The sequence below is a fragment of the Pyrgilauda ruficollis genome, unplaced genomic scaffold (assembly GCF_017590135.1).
Source record: "Pyrgilauda ruficollis isolate IOZ18807 unplaced genomic scaffold, ASM1759013v1 scaffold4, whole genome shotgun sequence".
In the NCBI taxonomy this organism is placed as follows: Eukaryota; Metazoa; Chordata; class Aves; order Passeriformes; family Passeridae; genus Pyrgilauda; species Pyrgilauda ruficollis.
In genome coordinates, this window is record NW_024525489.1 from 437,291 (window position 1) to 460,522 (window position 23,232).

The window sequence follows — 23,232 nt, forward strand, 5'->3', positions numbered from 1 at the left end:
TTTTTTTTCATGCAGGGCAGTGAATTTCTGAAGTAGAGTGTTGTAAGCAGCTGTCAGGAAGGAATGGTTAGGCTTTATTGTAAGCTGGTCCTCACACATAAAAGAAGCTTCTAGTGACCTATGAAGCTCCCTCTCCTCAGGCAGTGCCTACTCTCACAGAGACATGAGACAGAGCAGCACATTGACACTGGGCAAGTGCTTGTGTGCAGGCAGCCAGGGTGATCTCTCAGCAGGCCTTGGGGAGCACCAGCTCTCAGTGCTTGTGTGGGAAGAGAAGCACTTCAGCAGACACAACCTGAGTAAAAAAATAAAAAAAAAAAAAAAAAAAAAGGCGTTGCCTCAGGTACAGATGAGTGCACAGCTGGACTTGTCCCTGGGAGTGGAGCTAGCTGCTTGTTCCTGCTCAGGATGGGTGGAAAGCTGTGCCTGATCGTTCTGCTGTGCTATGGAAGGTCCCAGCCAGCTGTAATGCAGTTGGCAGGGTTGAAGTCACAGGTGAGGACAGAGAAATTGTTTCCCTCGAAGCCCCAACCTGTTTGGTTCGTGTTGCCTCCTCCCTTAGGCCCTGAGGCAGGTGTGCTGCCCTGGCAGCAGCTGGGACTGGGAACCCTTGTTTGGGCAGGGTGGCAGCTCCAGCACTCCAAGGCTCATTTCAAGTTCCAATAGGGGACTCACTGTACAGAGCAGGTGCTTTTGCAGGACCACACAGACAATGAACAGCTCTTTGAGCAGAAGTGTGCTTGACTCCAGAGTCACAGAATCAGAGAATGGTTTTGGCTGGAAGGGACCTTAAAGATCATCTAGTTCCAAAATTCAGGGCACCTCCCTGCAGTGTCTGCACACTGCAAATAAAGAACTAGGGGCCCTAGCCCTAAAACTTCAAAATGGGTATGGAAATGATTGCAGCATAAGACAGTGTCTTCTAAAATGTGTTTTTCACCTTTTCATGCATCTGCAGATCAAATAGATGTGCAGAAGAGTGGATTTCTCTATTAGACAGTGCAAATTTTCTTTAATTTATTTGCTTAGGAGAGGTGAAATCTAATTTAAAGATGCTTTTGCCATTAGTAAGTGCTTGGCAGTGATATTTCAAACAGCTCTTTTCTGTCTGTGGCAGCCTTTATCTTTGCTTAAGCCTCACAAATTCAAGATTTACAAGCTAATGAACACTAACTAAGAATACATAGATGATACCCTGTTCACTGGCTCTTTGGTGTAGATAACTAAGGCTTGTGAGTTTACTCTCAAACTGACTGCTTAAGCCTGGATATCTGCTGAGATACTTTATCCTTTTATGAGGGTGAATCCAGAGTACACTGAGTAATACATAATAAAATTAGTTTGAGAGGGGAAAAAAGAGAGCAAAAAGATAAGCACAGTAAAATAAGCTCAAATGACTTCACTGTTCAGTAATGACTCCTACCAAATAACTGCATTGTAGTTTTATCTTTCCAACCAAGACTGTGTTAATGCTCTAAAATTAAATCTCTTGTGAAAGTTATCTGGAATTGCTCAAACAAGTTTTAAAGGGGTTTATTTTTTCATCGGAGGTCATGCCTCAAGAATTTGTAGGAATTCCGCCTGGAAAGTAATAATCAGTGGAAACTGGCAGTCAAAGCTAATTTATATTACTCTTCCAGATAAAAATTCCTTCCGTCTTAGACCTGCATTTCAAAAAAGATGATTATCACTCTTGAGAGAATACATCAGTGAAAAAAGAGAAGGAATTACTTAAGAGATGTCTTTCCTGCATCTGTAGATTTGGGGTATAGGGTGACTTTTTTATAATCCTTCCCTCTGAAACATGTGAAGGATGGACAAAAGGGCAGGAAAGGGAGAAGGAGAGGTATATATGAGGAGAAAACAAAGCAAGCTTAAGAAATCAGCTGTCAGGTAATTCCCCAGGAATTTCAGAACAAATGACTGCAAAGCAGATTCTAAGACGTTTCACCAAATAGAGACGCTAGAGCTTATTCTTTGTGGGTTCTCTGTTGGTTCTGCTTGTGGTGTCATACCATGTCTGTTACTACTGTATCTGCCTTTCTGGCAGCACTCAGTTTGATAGGTAAACTGCTGCTACAGGAAAAGTAAAACAAACCCTTTTTAGCTTAAAAAAAGATTCCAACTTTGTAGGCTGATGGGACAGTTGTCAGTCACCAGCTCTTGAACTCCTCCCTCCACCACTGGCACTGGGCAGGGGCTGAAATGCAAAGATCCTGATGCATTTGGAGAGAGGATTCTGGACCTGTCTGATCCTGGGTGTCATGAGATTCAAAGGAGTGTGCCCTCACAAGATCAGAACAACAGGTGTTGGAATGAAATCAAAATGAGGGCATCTTTGGCAATGACACCTTAGGTGTCTGTCATATGCCTTCACATGTGCCTCCTCCAAATGCTGGCCCTGCTGGCAGACACTGCTGCCTTCGGTATCCCAAACTGTCATCAAAAGTGGCGTCAGTGCATTCTGGTGTTTGATGTTCATCATCTCCTGCAGAGTGGCACAGAGCAGTGGGCAGAGCAACTTGTGCTTGGTTTGTCCGCAGCCTTGCAGCTGAAGCACGGATCAGCTGACAGCAGCACCAGCTTGCAGGACCAGCTTGCAGGAAAGCATTTAAAACAACCCCACACAAAGGCAGCACGAGGCTGTTTGTTAGTTGGATCTGTCTGAGATGCCGCCAAGTGCTACACAGATCATATGCACATTACAAAACAACAGGGTTTTGCTGTTCTCCTGCACACTCATGCTGGATCAGACATTTTCAATCTCAAAGAAGAATATTTGCAAATATAGGAAGCCATGTATTTATTACAAATTTAATCTTTTTTTTATTGTAATATTTCAATAGTTTTTTTCCCTTTAAATCTGTCAGTGTCACGCACATGTGAATTTATGCGTATTTATTTTTTTCACAGAATTCCAAATCATAATTTTGGTGTAAGGCCATCAATAACCCCATAAGCTTCAGAGAGTAGGTAATCCTTTAGGAGTGGAAACAGAAGACAGATTTGCTTCCAATGGTGAGCTCATTCCTAGGTCACCACTGAGAGCAAAGAGAGAAACATGCTCCAAAATAAACAATGGCTTGAACTCTAAAGCATTTTTCTTTTAGGGTGCCCAGCTTTGCATGAAGGAATTCCTGTGAATTCTCCTCAACTGTTTTGAGGGTTGTTTTGGTTTCTCAGGTCATTAGTGTGCATTTCCAAAAAGCACTGCAACAATACATGACTCTGTGATACTTTGAAGAGGAGCATTTAAAAGATATATGTAAACAGATCCCTCACAGGTTTGCAGTTGCAGTTACTTGGAGTAGTGGAGAACAGGGGGGTGGATATAAAACTAGTTAAGAACAATGCAAAGAAGGACCATGACATAGTGAATGAGACAAACCCCAGTGAGTGCCAGAGAGTTTAATTTCTTCTGACCCAGAGTTTAGTAGCAGCTATTGGCTAGCACATAACTGTGTAGACTGCATTAGTAGACACCTGGAATCCTTTTCCAATAAATAGGATATTACATAAGGTGTATTAAATAAAATACAGTCCCTGGTAGGCAGCAAAGAACTGATTAATGAAAATTCCAAATTGGTTGCCCTTAATAAAGCAAGAAAAGGCACGTGCTTGTGAAGGCCACACATGTGAGGAGTATCAGGTTGTGCAGTACCATGTGAAGATTTCCTGGATGGACTCCTTACCAGACCGAGTGATTTCTGTGGCAAAGGAAATCCCGGATATGAAAAAAACCAGGCAGTTTTCCAGTGACTGACTTTCATTCAAAGGGATATGTGCCTTTTGGAATTCCAGGTCAGTGACTGGTAGCATATGGGTTGCCTCTGTTTTTATGGCATATAGTTGACAACTATCTGCAGCAAGAAGCAGCAGGAGAAACCCCCACCAACGGAATGAAGTATTTGGTTTATAAAGAAGGAGAATAAACAGTTGGATGAGGTCAGATATTCCCTGTGGAGGACTCAAATACAGAAAATGGATGGACTCATCTCCAGAGGCCAAGCAAACCCATCCTTGGTAAGTGAGGTTAGGCAGGAATCAGGATTCACCTCTAGACTAGCACATAGTGATTGTGGTGGAGTTGTGGTCCCTTCTCTGAAGGAACAGAAGATGGGAAGGAATGAACACACAATAAACTGAGTGAAAGGTTTTTTACCTGTATTTTTAGGTGCTTAAAAATTAGGGCACTTTGCTCCTGTTGGGAAATAAACAGTCTTTAATTTTTCATTAGTGTTGGATGCCAAATTATGGGAGAGCTCCTTTGAGAAATAAAAGCAGAGGATGAATATGATGGTGCTCCACTAATTCGTCTTGGCTTTATGAAATTTGTCTTGCTGATTTTTTTTTCTGAAGTTGATGTATTACTTTCCTGCATTTTTTGAATGAAAGTGTTTTATTATTTGATAAGCAAAACTGCTTTTCATTTCAAATACCACCTCCTTTTAATAAGCAAACAAACAAAGAAAGTGAATTTGAAACTATGGAAAAAGAAGAGGTCAATGAATAAGAAAAGTTATTCATACATTTGTTTCAGAGACCTGAATCTCAAATTACCCTCCTGATTCGTGTTCAGCCTTGTCCTGCTTAGGCAAAAGTATGCTTCAGGGGTTGAAAGCTGTGTCCATTGGGGGCGTCCTTACTCCCTCCTGAATGGAGGCGCAGGAAACTTGTCTTAAATGCATTTCCTCCCATCCATCCATCTGCCTCAGGCACAAGAGGTGGCCTCCATCCAAGTCATTCAGTGATCTGCTCTCTAAGGTCTTTTAAAATATGCTGTCAAATAAACAGATTATTTAACTCCTGCTAATCATATCAAAAAAACAATCTTTAATAAAAGAAATACTTTCTCACATAGTGATCTTTTAATTCCCAGCTCTCTAACTACACCTACCATCACTATCTAGGACTTATTATAACAATAACCTCCTATTGTCTTCATAAGAATAATTGCCATGATGAAGATTATTTTAGCAAAATAATATAGCTAGGGAGAAGAAGTAAACCATAAATGCATAGACATTTAATTCAATAGGCAAGTCCTCACTGGACATATTCAGGAACTGTCTGGACAAAATCCTGTGCAATGTGCTTTGGGATGACCCTGTTTGAGCAGGGAGGTTGGCCCAGTGACCCACTCAGTGACCCACTGTGATGCCTTCCAACCTGACCTATTTTGTGAAAAATTGTTTAAGAAGAAAAATTAAGAATTATTTACTTGCCCCCCCCCCCCCCCCCCATATTAGAGTTCAGACAGAATCATCACCTCAGAGAGATGACAGGGGACCTGCTGAGACCAGACAGACACTCTTCCTGCAGAGGATGACTTTCCTGGCTTGTGGTTGCCCTGGTCGAGACACACTGTACTGCTGGGAGGAGAATGGCTTGCCTTTGCAGTCACTGCTGGGAGAGGGAGATGTGTCACTGGTGTCATAGCAGTCTGCACTTTACTGGATGACTTGCCACCTTGTCCTTTACTTTTTATTCTTCAGGGCTTCCTTTGTCACCAAGGTTCTGCACATTACTGCCAGTCATGATTAGCTGCTTTTTTAATGCCTTGCTTTGGACTGCAATCAACCTTCTTCAAATCATTCTGATCACAGGAACAAAAACCTGTCATGGCAGCACTGAGGAGACACACTTCCAATTTCCCAGTACATGATTGTTCGGGTTTTGTATCAGTTGCTGATCTGTGGTGTTAAATGAAGAGGTCAGCCATGACTAATGATCTTTATAGGCTCTTTGTAGATGGACTTTGGGCTTGAGACCTGGGCTTCAAACCAAGCTCTCATTTCTTATGTTGCTGTGCAGGTCTGGTATGCACCTCAGTGGGAGCAGGCAGAGGCAAAACAGTTTCTCAATCAGGCAAATAAAAATTCAGTTTTAGGACATGTTTGAAACAGATTGTTATTGCCACAATCCTTGGATGATCATGTGGAAGATTTAAGAAGCTCCGTAAGTCTAACAAGCAGTACAGACAACATCATGGTGAACACTCAAAAACCCATTTTAAGTGTGTTTCTCTGTTTTCAGAGAAGACACCAAGTCTTTTTTTGCTTTCTAAATCTTTCTTCATTCTCTTCCCTGACTACTGTGAAAATACACTGAACTCTTACCTCTGTCTTCTTGTTCTGACCTCCCTTTCTCCAGTGTCCAGCTTTGACATTTGTCCCTGCCTTTCAGCAGAAAGCTGGACAGTCAGCTGAACAACCCATGTTCTGTGTTTATTTACTACCAGACTGCTCTCGGCAAGGTCACCACTCAGGATGAGGGGAGAGAGGTTCACCCTGGAACCTCTGGCAAATGGCTTTATGGGTGATATAATCCAGTTGCAGATCCTGATTTATGGAAGGGAACTGGGCTGTGATGAACAAATTACAGCTCCCAGCACATATTCCAACTTCTGCGCTCAGGCAGGAGCTTTTAGGGATTAATTTGTACTTTCCTGAAAGTGGTAACATTTTCTTAATGGGGAATAGAAGACGAAGAGAGGACCTTTTTCTCTTACATTCAGATTTGTTTGAAAGAGTAGGATGGTAGGATGGTAGGATGAAGAGAAGTCACTACAGTTCAGTTGTGGGGTTTTTCTTCTGTCCTTTGTAAGTTCCCACCAGTCTGTTACTTTCACTCCTCATGTCTGCCTGTTCCTGAACTATTCCTGTCTGCACCAGAAGATGAATCAGGGTTTTCCTCTGTAATTACATCTTAATAAAGAGTCATGGGTACGTTGTCTCATATTGTCCAACATCACTCTGAATCAACTGGCAACAACTTCTGTAAAAACACCTGAGACACCTCTAGGAAATTATGGCATGACAATGATAATAAGGTGATGATTATGTTCCAGTTCCATTCTGAATGCTGGTGATACATAAGGGGAGGCAGATCAGATCCTGTTTTAACAATTTCTGCAACCTCAAGTTATTTTTCACAATTTGTTTTTATCTAGGTTCAGGACCAAAGATGCTATTACATCATGTAAAATTAATTTAAAGGTATTTTAGGCAAGGGAAATTACAAAATAAAAATACTGTCTCTTTTTACCTCAATTATAGATATAGTCTTAACAAACCTGTTCCTGGCTTAAGGGCATCTGACTTAAAAGGAGATTTAAAGGGGTGACAGACATAGTGACTACTTCATGTTAGGCATAAGAGATTAAAAATGAAAATATTTTTTAAGATTAAAAAATCTTTTACATTCACATATTAAAAAAATCCTCTGAGAATTACTCATCACTAGTTCTGAGATCTACAATATCTGAAAAAAATTAGTATTTTCTACATAAACATAAAAATGTACTTAAAATTCTACAGCTATTTTCTGAAAGAGAATTTGTAATGTGCTATTAAAAGCATACAAATATAACCCCAACCAAAACAGCAGAATCAAAGAGTTTGTTATTGCCCAACTCACTGTAACTATATTTGAAAGCTTCAGTTTAGCTATTGTACCATTGGAAAATCAATATCTGAATTACAAAAGAAAAAGAAAAAAAATAATAGTAAACATGGTTTCTTGGATGAAATCTTGCTTCATATAAGAAGTGATTGTGTACTTTTTTAACATTTCTGTGTAGGAAGAAGTAAAATGATTACTGCAGCACTTGAAGAAAAGCCATATGATATTTATTTTGGAAAAGAATCATAATTTGATTTGAGCAAATAAATTATGGTGGTAGCTCTGCCTAAGGTTAGTACATGGAGCTGTAACAAAGCTCCTGGTTTAAAAACCTGATTCCTCCTATGACTCACTGATAACTCCCTCAATATTTTTATTCTCTCAGGAAATTTTGTAAAACCTCCCTTGATAACAGCAGCTCTGGTAGCTGAGTTACTGATATTTCCCAGGAGGAGATGCATCTGTACCTTATTTTCCTTGTCTGCAAATTATTAATATTATCACCTACCTCATGCAAATGCTTTGAAATTCAGCAGATTAATGATGATATAAAAAATGAGGCAAAACAATTTTGAGTAAAGGTGAGATGAAAGCTACCACTTGTGAGGTAGAAGGTGTTAATCATGTTTTGTCATTAGTACTACATGATTCACATTAAAGTTTTAATAGTATAGACCCCTCTCACAATCAAAGACACTATGAAGAGTTCAAACTGAGAAAGTCTTGTTAAAAAGAGTTCATGTATCATCTCTAAATGAATGGAAAGGTCTGAAATGAGTGGCTAAACCGAGACACTGAGCTTGCCTTGCAGACCAGACAAATGCTCAGGAAATTACTAAAGTGGGACATTCCTACTCACAGGAACTGGCAACAGGGATAGAAGTCAATGGGCAAAGGTTCTGGGGTTTGGATGACTGGCTGTGGTCACTTCACATTGTTTTCCATTGCACTCACCACTTACTTTCAAAATACCCCATGGCATGCAATAAATAAATAAAAAATTAGGTTCAGAGCCTTTACAGTACATTCTAATGCTTAAATCCAGTCCCATGAGATTAGGAATTAATTCACATTAGTTGGGGGCTGAAAATTTTCAAATGTCACTATTTTTCTGTAATGTCTTCAGAAAGAACATGAAATTGCAGTTTCTGTAGGAAGAATGCAGTTTTTGTTTTGCATTAATCCATTGTTTGTCAATATTGTACCTGCTCCCAGTAAACTATTCCTTTGATTCACTGTCCTTGAAAGGTGCTGCTGAGAAGAGAGAACCCACCAAAGAAAATGAATGCTGTTTTTTAAAAATTTTACATTGTAAGAAAATCCATAGCTCTGCATTACCCAAACAGTTTCAGCCTTTACTTTTTGAGAGTTCTTAGAGTTCTTGAGAGTACTCCATGAGGTGGGTGTTTTAGAATCTGTATTACCTAAATGGATTTTTCTTTTACCACAAGCATTATAGAGTTAAACTCCTGCCAAGGCTGTCAGATTTGCATGAAGGTGATGTTGCTTTCCTTTTTTATCAGACTTTGTAACAGCTCCAACATTTATGTGAGGCATTAAATACATGCTTGCAGCAAATGTACTCCCATTGAAACAAAACACGTTCTGTATGGAAGGTCGCAATTTTCTGATCCTACAGAAAATCAACGCTATATTTTCATGGAAATATATGTAGTGTCTGTGGGAACTAGATTTTGAACATATTAGAAGAACATATTAGAATTAAATTTTAATGTTTTAAGGTGCTTTTTTAAGGATGCAGGCATGTTGGAGCAGGTTTTTCAAAAGTGTCTAACCATATAAGATCATTTCTCTGACAGAAAGTTTCATCAGTTAGTTTTCTCTGTCTCTGTCTCTGTTAGTGATTGAACATAAAATTTAATCCATGAAATTTGGATCAACTGGCTCTCCACATAAAACATCTCAAAATATTTTGAGATACAAAATATTCTGTTCCCTTCCTCCACCAAAATTTCCTAGCTTCTGTGAAATTCACCTAGCAGGGTGAAATTTTGGGCTGAAAAATATTTTAATCTTCATTTTATATTGACTGGATAAAAATTCTGTTTTGTGAAAAAAAAGACAGTGACAGAAACCTCAGCCTCACATAAATCTTATGTGATTTCAGCCTCTAGGACCTAAGGGAATCAGAGAAGTGAGACGTGGTATCTTCAAATTTCTTTTCTTTAAATCATTGAATTAAACTTACGGCTGCCTGTCTTGAGACATTATGGATGTTTTAGAAAGATTTAATCAGGGAAAAAGATTTATGGCAATAATCCAACTGGATCTATGACATGCTTTATTGTCTCTTCTTTGTCACTGTCTCACTCCTCCTTGGAGCTTAAGCAACACACTGCAGTGCTTTGTCAAAATCCCGCCTGCACAAAGGCAGCTATGTCCTATTTACAGAGGGACTGCAGATCTGTTTTGTGTGAAGCTACTAATGAGCTAATGTGTCGTTGCTGCTTTGGAAAGCTGATATATGTGCCCTGACACAGCCTTCAGCAGAACAGCCATGGGACTGAAGCTGCTTTATTGCCTTGACCAGAGGTTTTCCCAGGAAGGAGGCAGCCACACAATGGGGACGCTAATCTACTGTACTTCTGATCTCCCCTGAATGACCTTACTGCTACAGACAAAACTCTCTGCTTATTAGTCCTTGTTTATGCCCAAATCATACTTGGTTTTGGCTAAAACTGCTTTGAAGGGTATAAATTAGCATTTTGCAGATAACTGAGTTTGTGATCCTTGCTCTTTATCCAATGAGAAAGAGGATTAGGATCATCAGACAGAATGCATCTGCAATACTAGATGGAAACGATCATCATTCACAATGCAAATACAATTTTACTAATCATAGTGTAGAAAGTTTTCATTTCACACTCTGCAAAAAAAAAAAAAAAAACAAAAAACAAAAACATAGGTCATGCAAATATCTTTGACTTTTTTTTTCTAATTACAGCTTACTAAAAATTGAGAGCACTTGGCCAACAACACAGGCTCTTGGCAAGTTAACAAATATGCACAGGGAAAAGAAAGACAGCTTTCCTATCTTTTTTCTTCCTTCTTTCAACAAATAGTTTTGTTCATTGTACTTCTGTTCAATAGTTTTGACTGTAAAATAATAAAGTGCAGTGATTTTGTTAATTTGTTTTTTGTTTGTTTAATCGAAGAATAAAGATACATGTGAAAAGCAATGAGAACATTGAAGAATACAGTAGGCAGCACCACCCCTGTTTTGACACTGCTGTTGTTCTGCTCTCTGTAATACCGACCACAGACTGGGGAGGGACCTCCTGGGCTTTTGGGCCACTCAATAACTGAGCTCCTTTTCTAAGTAACCATGTTCCCACTGAAAGTAGGTCAGTGTTTCACCCATTTCTCCTGACCAAAAGACTGTTCCAGACCCTGTACTTAAGCTTCTTCCGAAAGCTTCGTTTATTCATGAATTGTTCAAGCTCCTTTGTTCATGGGCCAGGAATATCCTCTAAGTAAGTCTTTCCTTTCCCCTTAATCCCCATGACTGTCTCACACAGATCAGTCATCATTCTAATTTTTCTGTGCTGGATAAAGCAGGGTTTACCCTCCCCTCCCACAACATGTGTGCTGTAATTTAATTAACCTTTCCAGAGCTCTGGAGTGAAATATTGATGCCAACTCACCAGAAACCTTCACAGTGGTGGTGGTGCTTTTTCTATTTTTGGCATCTTGTGAAGCAAATAAGGTTGAAAACTTTCCAGAAAAGTTTATCAACAAGGGTATCAATAGCATCCAGCTCCTTACAATCTAGGAAATTTTAGAATTATGAATCCCTACTTTCTTGATAATACATTGTATAGGAAAGGGACATAGTCCTAACCAGACCTGTATTTAGCTAAATAACTACTCCCATTATAGGCAATTTAATGCCTTTTTTCAGTCTTACCTGTAATTTAGCTAGGGGGTCAGAAGCTGGAAGGCAAGTTTTGCCTCCTGATTCTGCAATGCTCCAACAGCAGCATTGTTTGGAACAAGTTCAGAGATTCATCTGAAGGTAGTTGCACAGCAATACTAAAAAAACCCTTCTGCATCAGCTCTCCTCTTAGGTTAGCAGGTGAAATTAAGGACAAAAAATTAGTTAAAAGGCAAATATATTCCAAGAAGATATTAAAACAATCAAGAAAGGTATTAAGTAAAAAATAAGATTCATATAAATAATCCAAGTTCCTCTACCTTTTCTCTACACAGGAAGCAATGCGTGTTGCTTCATTCTTTAGCTAAGTTTTTGAGACATTATTTTCCTCTAAAAGCTGAGATAAAATTTTAATTGAACCTTGCTGATGAATTAGTCATGAAATGTGGGTAGCAATGTAAAATGGAATGTAAAAATACATAGTATTTCAAAAAGTGACAGGAATGGGCATTTCTCAAAGAAAATCTTGCATTTGAAAATTTATCATTGTGATATTGTGAAGTACTTGGATGTTAGCTCAATCATTCTTGTCCTCTTTGGGGTCTAAATTGTGTGTAAAAAATACAGCTGCTCACCTATCAAGAGGGCAGGAAAATGGAACCCAGCTTCAAGGTCATGGAATACACTACCTGATTAGGCACTGACTTTGCTGCCATTTGAAGACCTCTGCAGCTGGAGAAGTTCACAAATGTGGTTACAAAGCCCATGAGGCAGCTGCTTCTGCAGGCAGCCTGCATGGCTGGGGGTTACCCAGAGAACATGGGAAAATCACTCATGTTCTGATCAGTGAACTGCCTGCTCTGAGTCAGGATATGGCTTTTCTTCAAAGCCTGTAATTGAGAGACCAATTCTACTCTATAATGAGAGAGCTAGCAAGATTTCAATTTTTGGTTTATTCTAGGGCTTTAAAAACATTTTGAGGGGTCTGAAATTAGGTAGAACCGCATCTGGAAGACAATCTATTCTCTCATTTCTTTTGGAAAAATATTCACATAATGTCCCTCAGTTAAATATGCACCCTCAAGTCCTGTAATCCTTTATTAACATTCTTTTAATAGATGTATGATAAAAACACCCCTAACATGTAACCAGAAAAAAAACAACAAAACAAAAACAAAAACAAACAAACAAACAAAAAGCCCAAACAAAAAACCTCCCCAAGTTTTCTATTTGGCTCTCTGGTGTTCATGAACACAGGTTTTATGAAAACTTCTCGGTCAGTGTATAAGTCAGGTTTGATTAGGTGTCAATTAACAAATCGAAAATGAACACAATTTTACACATGTAGAAATCAAAAATACTCACTTGCAGTTGCAATTGTGACTATGAAAAAGAGTTTTAAATCATCCTTATTTGGTTTGGTTTATCTTCATCTTTGTTAATCTCCATCTCAGATGAGGCTTAAAAATAGAATTATATTTCTTGATAATTTGTAATTTTTTTAAAAAAGAATTTTGCCCTTTGTCTCCCTCTTTCTGAATTTACTGCAAAAAAAAAAACCCCAGGAGCCATGGAGCCAGGAGCCATGGTATAGCTACTCTATACCTCCATTATTTTCCTGGAGAGAGGCATTTCAATATAGAAAAGTTTTCTTAAGTTTCAAAACTTCACATCTTCAACCAAGGTGTTGAAATACCTGCTAAATATTCCTTTGTGGTCCTCGAGGGAAACACAAAGCACAGACTTTCAATCATAAACTCTAAGACAAAGCAGGCTATCACAGTTTAAAAATGGAAGAGAAATGAAAGTCAAAATCAAATGTGGCTAAGCTTGCCTCTTGGTGAAATGAGGTAAAAGGACATATGACAAATTAAAGTTATATCCTCCCTCACCATTTTTAAAGCACAGGTCCTGATCACTTCTGGAATGAGGGGAAAACAATGGGATGCAAATTCAATCTGTGGACCAACACTGTTGTACAGTTTATGGTGAGGCTTCTGTGGTTGCCAATACTTTCTTTTAAATGTCTGTGTTGCACCAGAGCTTAATGATAGAAGGGACTGTGACTACTTTAACCTAATCAAGAAAGATGATGTTCCACAGACCTTAATGTTTTGAAGGGTTGTTGTAAGTGGATGAGTGTGTTTTTGTTTTAAAATACTGTTCCACAGTAATCAATAGATCAAAATTGGTTTTGGCCAAGAAATGAATTGTAGAATGGTTTGGCTTTGAAGGGACCTTAAATATCATATAGTTCCAACCCTCTTGCCATGGGCAGGATCAGCCTTCCACTAGACCAGGTTGCTTAAAACCACCAACCTGGCCTTCAGCACTTGCAGAGATGAAAGAAAACACCCAAGTCTGAGAACTACCCCACTCTTGCTTAATGCTGGTAAAAGATTTCACCTATGTACATCTGTTTGGTTACATGGCTATTGCAATTAATTGCTGGAGAAGTCCTATGCTTAAACCATGACTCTAGCTTATATTTGTAAGACCAATGACAAAGAGAACAAACAGTTGCTTCATGCTGACCCAAAGCAATTAAAAAAGTGAGATTCCAGCAGTAAGCAAATGATGCAGCTAGAGAGAGCACACAAAATATTCAGTACAGATGGGTGCCCTATGTGGGAGAAAGAAAAATTACATGGAAAATCGAGGCATTTATAATCCCTGCTTTTCTACAACTTTAAAAAAAAAAAAAAAAGTGTTTATAATGATGTTTTCTAGTTCCTATTTGAAATATTTTTTGCTCAACTTATCCTTAATTTGCACCACTTGTATGTAAGTCTGTTTCAAAAACATGCAGAACCAATGTGCTAGAAGGTTTTTTTGGCATCATACCAAGTAGTTACAGAATTATGGTAAGGTACAGTGGCAAATCTAATTAATGATTTTGAGGGAACATATGGATTTCAAAGGAGTTAGAAAGCAATGTGTGCAACTAGCTGGTTCCCAGGGCAACAAAAGCTTATTTAGTTTAGAGAAGGTATTGCTGGTACTTCAGAAAGACAAAATGAAAGTGACTGATTTCTATTACCAGTAGAGAGATCCACAGAGACTGAAAATTCTGTGAGGTTCCCAGAATTTTCTTCCTTTGGATTAAGTAATTGAAGCTGTATCAAGGACACAAATCAACAACTGTCTATTACATCCAGGATGAAGTAAAATCCACTGAATATTAACCTAAGAAATACTCAGAACTAGTGAAAGAAATTAAGGAGCTAATGGACATATTAAGTATCTTATGAAACTTTTCAGGGTATCTAAGCACACATCAGAGGGCAGATTTTATCAGTGCCCACTGCTGAGGATCCACTTCCAGAACTTGTTTTCTGTTTCTTCTCTTGATTTTTGCTCCCTGTTGTCAAGAATGAACTCAAGCCCAGCTGCCATGGTTCTTCTTCACTGGCCTTTGCAGTAAGTCATCCTGTGTTTCTTATTTTTCCACTCTGTCAAAGCCCCCCATTTTTATTTGTTCTTAGTCTTCGTGCTGTAACTGAGGGCTCCCCTGTATGCAACATCTCAACCTCTACAACCATATTATTTCCCTTTCTCCTATGTAGTGCACCCACTTCATTGCAACAAAATTTGAAATCCGATCCTTTTTTTAGATCATAAACTTTGTCCTTCCCTCATCAAAATGGCATTTGGCTGTATGCTACCTAAATTCATTCCTTTCTCAGTGAATGGGATCCATACTACTAATTACTGGGAATGATCACAGCTAAAATAATTAACTGACATTCCAGTCAGAGTTTGGATCGCCAGACTGTGAGATAACAAAAGATAAGTCTTGTCTGGTGGAGCTTGAGTCAAAGAGTTTAGTGAATGACATAAGGTAGCAAAAACTGCAGAGAGTAGGTGGAAGCAGAAAAGTGACTAAGATTGTGATGCTGCATTAGAAGCAGTAATTTCAGAATTAACATTTGTGACATGGAAGTACAAATCTTGCTCTTATAGTTACATCCTGTCCCAAGACTGATCAACCAAGAAAAAAATGTATGGGAAATTCAATGGAAGAAGGTACTAAAGGATCCCAGACTAAGCTGGGTGTATCAGTAGAGAAGCTGCAATGGCCACCAGAGCTGAAATGGAAAATGATGACCTGGCACCACATAAAATAAGGAAACCTAGACACACACCAAGTTTGTTCTGTTTGGTCTGGAATAAATGCAACAAAGGGGATTATAGATCACCTTTTATAGATCACCTTATGCTGTCTAAGGGAAAAGTGAAATCACAATGAGGATCCCCATCATGAACGAAGGGCATTGAATTGGCCTACACATGCCCTGGTATTGCCAGATGACATCAGAGCATAGCTCAAGATGGATTTCACATTGATGTAAAGCACTGTTTAATTTCAAAAGTGTAGGTATCTAACAGCTCTAAGACTTGCTTCATGGATGTGAAAAGAAATGTTTACTTTTGCTAGCAATTACTTGACTTTCCCAATTATCCAGAAAAATGACCTCATTGTAGCACATAAATGTGCATTGGAGACTCTGTATGTAAGCTATAAAAAATATGGCTTTTCAAAATAGATATGCAACAGGACTGAGATACTTGAGCCCTAGACACATGCAGTAGTGCGAATAAAAGGAACTTTTCTAGAGTTGTTACCAACCAAACCACACTGAACACTTACAAAAACATAAGAATATCTCCCAAAATATTTATAATGGTATCTGGCTTATTGCTCATAAACAGCCAGCAAGGAGTAAAAAGACCAAGCTTTTGCACTGTCTGAGGAACAGGTCTTTACTTCCAACTTTCTCCTACAGCCCTTAGACAGCTCTCACAGTCTGCTTTGTGCTGGCACTTTGCTCTGCTTCACCTTGCCAGAACATAGATAAGGTTGTGGGATGGGACTTCATTTGATCAAAAAAAATCTGACCTATTGACTCTCTCAGGCTCTAAACTGAACATAAATAAATAACCTGGGGCTTTCATTCATTCAGTTTACCTTTAAAACTTCCTGCAGGTGACATCTAGTCATTCCTTGTTGCAAGTTCAGTAGGAAGACAACAGCTGTAATGTTCTCCTGTGGAAAGGTATTTGGTGCCTTGTACACAGTTTGAAAGGTTGACAGGGCTTCTGTATTTACCATCAGGGTAAGCACTGTTTGAAAGTACTTTTTGTGGACAAGAGGCTTGTGATAGAAACTACTATAAGTCTAAGTGAGTGCCTGCCTGAAATAAAATGAACTTACCTGTGTGACAGCTGCCATAAGTGAAGAGGTTAACAGACATTTCCTATAAATTTCTTTTTCCTTACTTGCAACACTCCATCCTCCTCCATTCAGCCATGGCCTTTTTGTAAATTTTGTAAATCCTATGGATTTAATCTGTGCAAATTAGGAAAGAGTAGGCAAAGGCTGAAAGACAAGCAGTGATGCCAGCTACAAACTACTTCTCACGGTCCTCTGCAGCCTAAAAGAGCCACGTAGGCAGTAGGTGCATGCATGTGCAATACGTGCGTGAAAAAAAAAAAGGGTTACGGATCAGCCTACTAAATATTTATAGGGTTCAGATCAATCCTGTAGGTATCCATTCTTGCATGAGACATTGCATATATTTTCCCAAATAAAATAATACAGTGGAGACTGACAGGGTAAATGGGATAAATTCATGGGTGGCACTGAAAAGTATGATGCAAACATAAGCTTTCACTACTGTCACCTTCTAATGCCTCTCTGTAAAATATTAAAAGGAAAAATTAACATCAAAAGAAGTTTGCATGCAAGGTTTTGACAGAGCTGCTTAATATGAACAGTTGTCCCAATAAATCATTAAACGTTTTTGCAGTGAATTCGTAAATCACTATGTGAGGCATTGAAATAACTGGCACTACTGTTTTGGCTCAGTTACCAGTTTTACATCAGGGACTTATTTTCCAGTTTTTTTCCTCTAAGCCACTGTAATCATGTGCTGCAGTTGAATCTAAACTAAATGGTATGCACAATAAATGTGCTCCCTCACTGAGATCATGCAAGCACTGTAAAATGTAAAAGAAAACAGTGGAAGGCACTGAAGCGGTTCACACTGTGACCTTTCATAAACCAAGAAGAGAAAAATAGCAGAAGAGCAAAATTTGTCAGATTTATCTGCTCCTTTTGGCTCAGTAACAGAGACTATGTTTGCTTGTCTTGTGAGGACATCTATGGTGCAGAAAGAAGCCTTACCTGAGCAGAAAAGAAATCCCAGTTTGAAGTCTTCTTTCATCCATTCACACATGCAACCCTGCTGTGTCTATTTTTACAGAATCTTCCATCTAAAGTGATGACCCTTTATGCAAAAGGAGTCACTGGAGAGAGCAGACATTGATTTGCAAAGTAAGAAATTTGCTTGGAGCCTAAAGGCTCATTCTGTACCTCAGCAGCAATTCTGCCTGTCACAGCTCTGTAATTGCTTGGTCTTATGCTATGTAAAATCCACAAATCTTCAGAAAACAAAATATCTACAAATGCCAGAAGGGACATTAGCATCTCTCAGTCTCTCCCAAATCTAAACAGCTACAAATCAAAAGCTAATCTTACATAGTGTCTTTATTGGTGTTCAAAAACAATCAGGATCCTATAACACAAGGTCATCTGCTTTTTGTTGATTTTGGTTTTTTGTATTAACAACAAATACACAGAGCAGGCCAGAGGAAAGTGAGTTGGACCAGCCCAGAGAAGACCTGGTTTCTGCTCCCAAATATGCTTCCTGGCTTTCTGTACAAGATGGGCTCTACCATGAGCACAATTGAGCAACTATTACTGTGTCCTTGGTTATTTATTAATCTGGTCAAATCTGACTGTTTTATAGGACAGGTGATCTCTCTGGCAACCTTTAGAGTAAAACCAATGCAAAGTGACAAGGCTGATTGCTGTAGTGAGGAGGTATTAGTAAAAGCCCAGATCTCCATGTTTCTTGCCCTCCACAACTGTCCTTCAGCTGAAGCAAACAAAAAAATCGACCTTAGCTTTTCATAATGCTATATAATCTTTTGAGAGTTCTATTTACCAAAACATCCTATTTGACATCTCCATGCTCACAATTTTTAAAATGTAAAATTATGTTCATTGACTGAAAATGCATACATCACTTTATTTATATTTAATCCATACACATTTACACAAAAGCTTGCAGAGTGTAGCCTTTGTAGTTTTCACTGCATATTAAGAAAACATTAAAATCACTCTCTGCTTTGCAATGGAAATATACTCTTCTAAATAATGGTTCTCTTCTGAAAAACAGGAGCTAAAAATATTAAGCTCTTCTGATTTAACTGTATTTCTCTCTTTCAGACTATTCCTGATTTTATTTTCCAAAGGAAAACTGAACTGCTAAAAGTAAATAGTTAGAAGCCTGTTTTTCTCATTTGGTCATATACATACATGCCTGTTTCACAAATCCTCCTTCTGCTACTTCTTTTTCTTCCATACTGATGCCCCCTTTGGTAAAATGAATTCAGGTTCATAGGAAAAAAATACGTCGGAAAGGACCTAAGGAGGTCACCTGTTCCAGCTTCCTCAGAGCAATACCTTCTTCAGTGTGAGGTCTGGTCTGGTTGAGGTTTGAAAAGCCCCAAGGAGGGAATGATTTTTCATCGTGCTTTGCCACTCTCTTGATGAAGAATACATTCCTTGCATCCAAATAAATTTCCTTTGTTACAAATCACGAACATTGACTCTTGTCTGTCTGCTGTGGTGTCTTTCAGAGAGTCTGAAAAAATCTCCAGAAACTCCCTTGGATAATGGAAGATGGCAACTGGATCCCCTCAACCACCTATAACTAAGCGAAACAGGTTCCATCAGGAATTCCTAGAACCTCTCATGCTCTAGCCTTCTAACCATTGTAACAGCTCTTTTTTGGCTTGCTCCAGTCCATCCTTACTGGGGTCTCAACACTACACAACCTTTCAAATGCAGCTACTGGAATTCACCTACAAAGTCAGCTGGAATAGCTCAGCTCCTCAGTGAGGTCTAAAGAACTTTCCCTGCAGATGATTAGGGAGCTCTCCTACACTTCCATCCAGTAAAGACCTACTGGAACTTCTGGCAAAAGGTAGGTACAACTTTCAGCCACGTCTGTACAGGAGTGTTTATCTCCTGATCTGGATCCTTTTAAAAGGGTCTTTATGACCTTAAGGCTAATTTTCAGGCACCTCTCTCTTGCGTCTTGATATAAAGTTATTCCCATCACAGTCCAAGGAAGTTTACCTGCTAGTCAAGGAGAACTCCATAAGTTCCAACTGCCCTAAGAGCCTGGGGAGTTGTTACAGTGTTGAAGGCAAAACTGGCCATATAAAATAGCCAAATACAAACCAGCTAGGAATATACCATGTCCCTGAGTTGTTCATGCCAGAAAGCACCACAAATCCATTGGAATGCAGTAAAAGCAATAGTAATAAACAAAACATTTCATCTTCAAGGAAGGACCCAAACCAGAAAAGCAAGTCTACGTTATTTGCTAATGCCCTGGCCCCATAATTTGTAACAGGAATACTATGGGACCAAACGAGTGATGTTGCAAGTCTTAAGTAGCTAAACAGATCATTTACAAATGGCTATAAATAACCCACATGTTGATATTCAGCTTCCTGCAGCCTGTGCGAGTATGAGAAATGGCTCCAGGAATAATTTCAGAAAAAATCCCTGTCCACTTGCTGACTTCCATTCTGCCTTTTGCTTTCACATCCTCTTTGGAATACTCTAGCATTTTGCAATGCTGTGAAAAATCACATTGCTGCTCTGTTTCTTCTGCCTTGGGAAAAAACCCCTATTTCTGATATTCCCATCTTGAAGTGCTTTTTCATCCACTTGGTCAACGGATTTGGATGGAGTTTGACAGAACATTTCTATTCCGCAGAACAATATTCTAAGAACCCTTATCACTTCACATGTTTTGTGAGTCCCGTAACACTCATTCCAACCCCATTTGCTGTAAATTTCTTCCATAAATCTTCAGTGTAACTTTCCTCAAGCCAGCATTCCCCAACACCCTCTGCCACAGAAAACAACACTTTGAGCATCCCCATTGGTAAATCTACCAAATGAATGAAACCAATTGCAGATTCAATAGGAAAAAGTCCAGTGGCAACATAGGAAGTCAGGAAACACTGGACAGATCCACCAGAATTTACTGGGGGAAAAATCAAATGCCTGTATGGAAAGTGTTGTAATTTAGTTTTATTCCAGGTCTAAAAGTGGAAAAACTTCAAGCTTCATACTACTTTACAGCAGTGCGGTTCAGCATCTGCCAATGTTTCCATTATGAACTGCAATTTTCAGGGGTTTATAACTCAGCCATAAAAATTTACTTTGGTATGAAGCTAGAAATAAAAGCTGTCCACCCAAAAAAAGTAATTATCCTCCCTGTCCCCCAGTCCCCCCTTTTTTTTTTTTTTTTTTTTTTTTTTTTTTTTTTAGTAGAGAGTTAAATCGGATTTGGTTATTTTTAAGCCAACTCACTTTAAAAAAGGCACTTTTTTGTTACTTTTTGTACTATCACAAACTATAGATGATCTTGGGGGATTTGGAGTTATACTATATGACAAACCACATACAATTCACAATCAATATGCTGCAAGAGGGCAAAACTCTTTTTGGTTTGCATTAAAAATGTGAACAACATTCCTAAGAAGTGGGCAGTAGTTATTCTGTGCAACTTTGCTATTGCATCCAGAGGACTCTAACCCAGTTAAACATTGAGCAATAAAAATTATATAGACCTACTAAACATGACATAAGGCAAGGCTGAAGAAATTAGATTTCATCTAGGAACTGAATATCAAGGAATAAGTGACAACCATTTGTCTAATATGAAAAACAGAAAAAAAAAATTGAAAGGAGGATGGTGATAACATGCTTTCCAGGTTCAGCTCAAAAAGTGTAGGAAAAAAAAGGTTTATCTGCAAGAATGAAGTTTTAAGTTACATTGGTAAGTTCACATGGCAGTGAAGTCATGCAGTGTAACCACCCTCATATTGACCTCGTCATATTACTTAGCAAATATTCCTCTTGAGGCTGGATAATCACTTTGAAGTTGGTGGAGAAATGTAGCGCTCAAATACAGGTTACTCACATATAGCACTCAGATACATACCCCAAGGTTTTATGACCAGATTAAAAAATTCCCAAATTATCTTTTCTACTGAAGATAATTTGTGTTTTTCTTTTTTTTTTTTTCCTTTGCTTTGGATTTCTAGAGTTTTTAGAGCATATTTTCAATTTTCATGCAATTCAGACTAAACTTGAAATGCCAATAAGTAAAACTTCTCACAGTCATGCCTTTAAATGAGCTTTATGAAATACATCACAAAATCATGACATTTGCAATAGAATGACACAAGTTTTTAGCTCTGCATTTAGTCCATAATGTAGCTGGCTTACTTTCTGCATTTTATTTGGGACAGAGCTACTAAACAGAGCAGTTTCTTTTTTTTTTTACAGTGTATCTTTTGTTTCACTTTGCTAAACTAACATACTTTCAAGTGTCTTTTTACCAGCAACTTCCCAACCTTTCCCCAAAGAATTATACCCTCTATATCCAAAGCAGCAGTTATCCATACCAGTTGAATGGAATTTGGGAATCAATTTTTTTAGTCTTTTGGGAAAGAATGAAGAACTTCTGAAATTATTAGCAAGAAATATTTGTTGGCTTCTCATCTTTTGTCTGGTGTTTTATCACAAAGGCTGGGAGTTTAACACAGTGTAAAAACACTGATTTATAATTTGAAAGATTACAAAACTTTGAAAAGCTTCTGACCATGTTTAAAATTTGGCTGAGGGATCAGCTGAAAATGCACTTTATTTAATGCACATCACATACATTTTAAATATTTCTGATTCTTTCCTAAAGAGAAGCTTATCTCCAAGTGGTGGCTGGGGAGAAGATCATAACCTCCTGGCCCTCTCAAAAGCTTCTGACATTTTCTATTGCCCCTCTTGCCCCTTAAGTATTACATCTTCTCTGAAATGTGGTTATGTCCCCCAGAGCCTTTCCTCTGAAGGTTATTCACCATCTCAGTTGTCCTCCCTCACTCCCTCCAAGCATGTCTCATTAGATTCCATCATGCCTGGTATGTCTGATATATGATTCCCAAGACACTGACTGCCAACTTCAAACTGCCAACACTATTCTGGCTCCCCACACTATTCATTGCTTTTGATCCTATAAAACAAACAAACAAACAAACAAAACAACAAAAACCCCCAAACCAACCCACAAAACAAAACAACAGTACATGTCATTTGTCTTCCAAGAAGGTCAAAACCTCTGGGATCCTGTTTTTCATCCATGCATATTACTATGACAACTTACCTCTCAGTGTACCTCAGGTCTCAGGTTGCAACATCAATCCAAACACAAAACCTAGAGGTTTTGTTTCTGCATCTGGGCTGTGCAAGGAAAGCCCAGCTTATCTCTGAGTGAATGGGCAAGATCACCACCTACTTGCAGCCGCTCAAACTCAAAGTATGTTAACAGGCTAACGTTACTCTGATGCTGACCTCACATGTGATACCCTGGTCATCCATGTGCCAATCCTGCCCCTTCAGGCAGAAGAAACTCCTTGAATGTTTGGCTCCTGCCCTTCCACTCTTAGTTCTACTCTGAGTCCAAAACACTGCTCACACAAAACAGCCATGCAGAGACCTGGGCTCCAAGCAGAAAACACTTTGGGAAGGGACTAGATAACTCTTCCCAGATAGGACCAAACTGACCTAGGGTGAGCAGCTGAATAATTCAGCTTAAATGATCTTTGCCGGTACAGACTACACTGAAACTTTGGGTTTGCCTTGAAACAGTTTCAGTCAACTGGTCTGAGACCAAAGCACTCTTGCAAAAACATGGGCTTAAGTGTAAGGTGCCAGACTTGGTGCATTTACCTGATAAAAACACTGCACAAAGTCCATGTGCCATCAAACACATGATGACTGAGCT

General features: G+C 38.8%; 1 long non-coding RNA gene across 1 annotated transcript in view; it reads right to left on the reverse strand.

The window, feature by feature from the left end:
- LOC121358742 overlaps window positions 1-22,753 on the reverse strand; it is a 72,720-nt gene extending 49,967 nt beyond the window's left edge. Inside the window, exon 1 of the long non-coding RNA XR_005955940.1 lies at window positions 22,612-22,753. This is a non-coding gene — a long non-coding RNA (uncharacterized LOC121358742). The remainder of the gene's footprint in view (window positions 1-22,611) is intronic.
- Window positions 22,754-23,232: the final 479 nt, after the last annotated feature.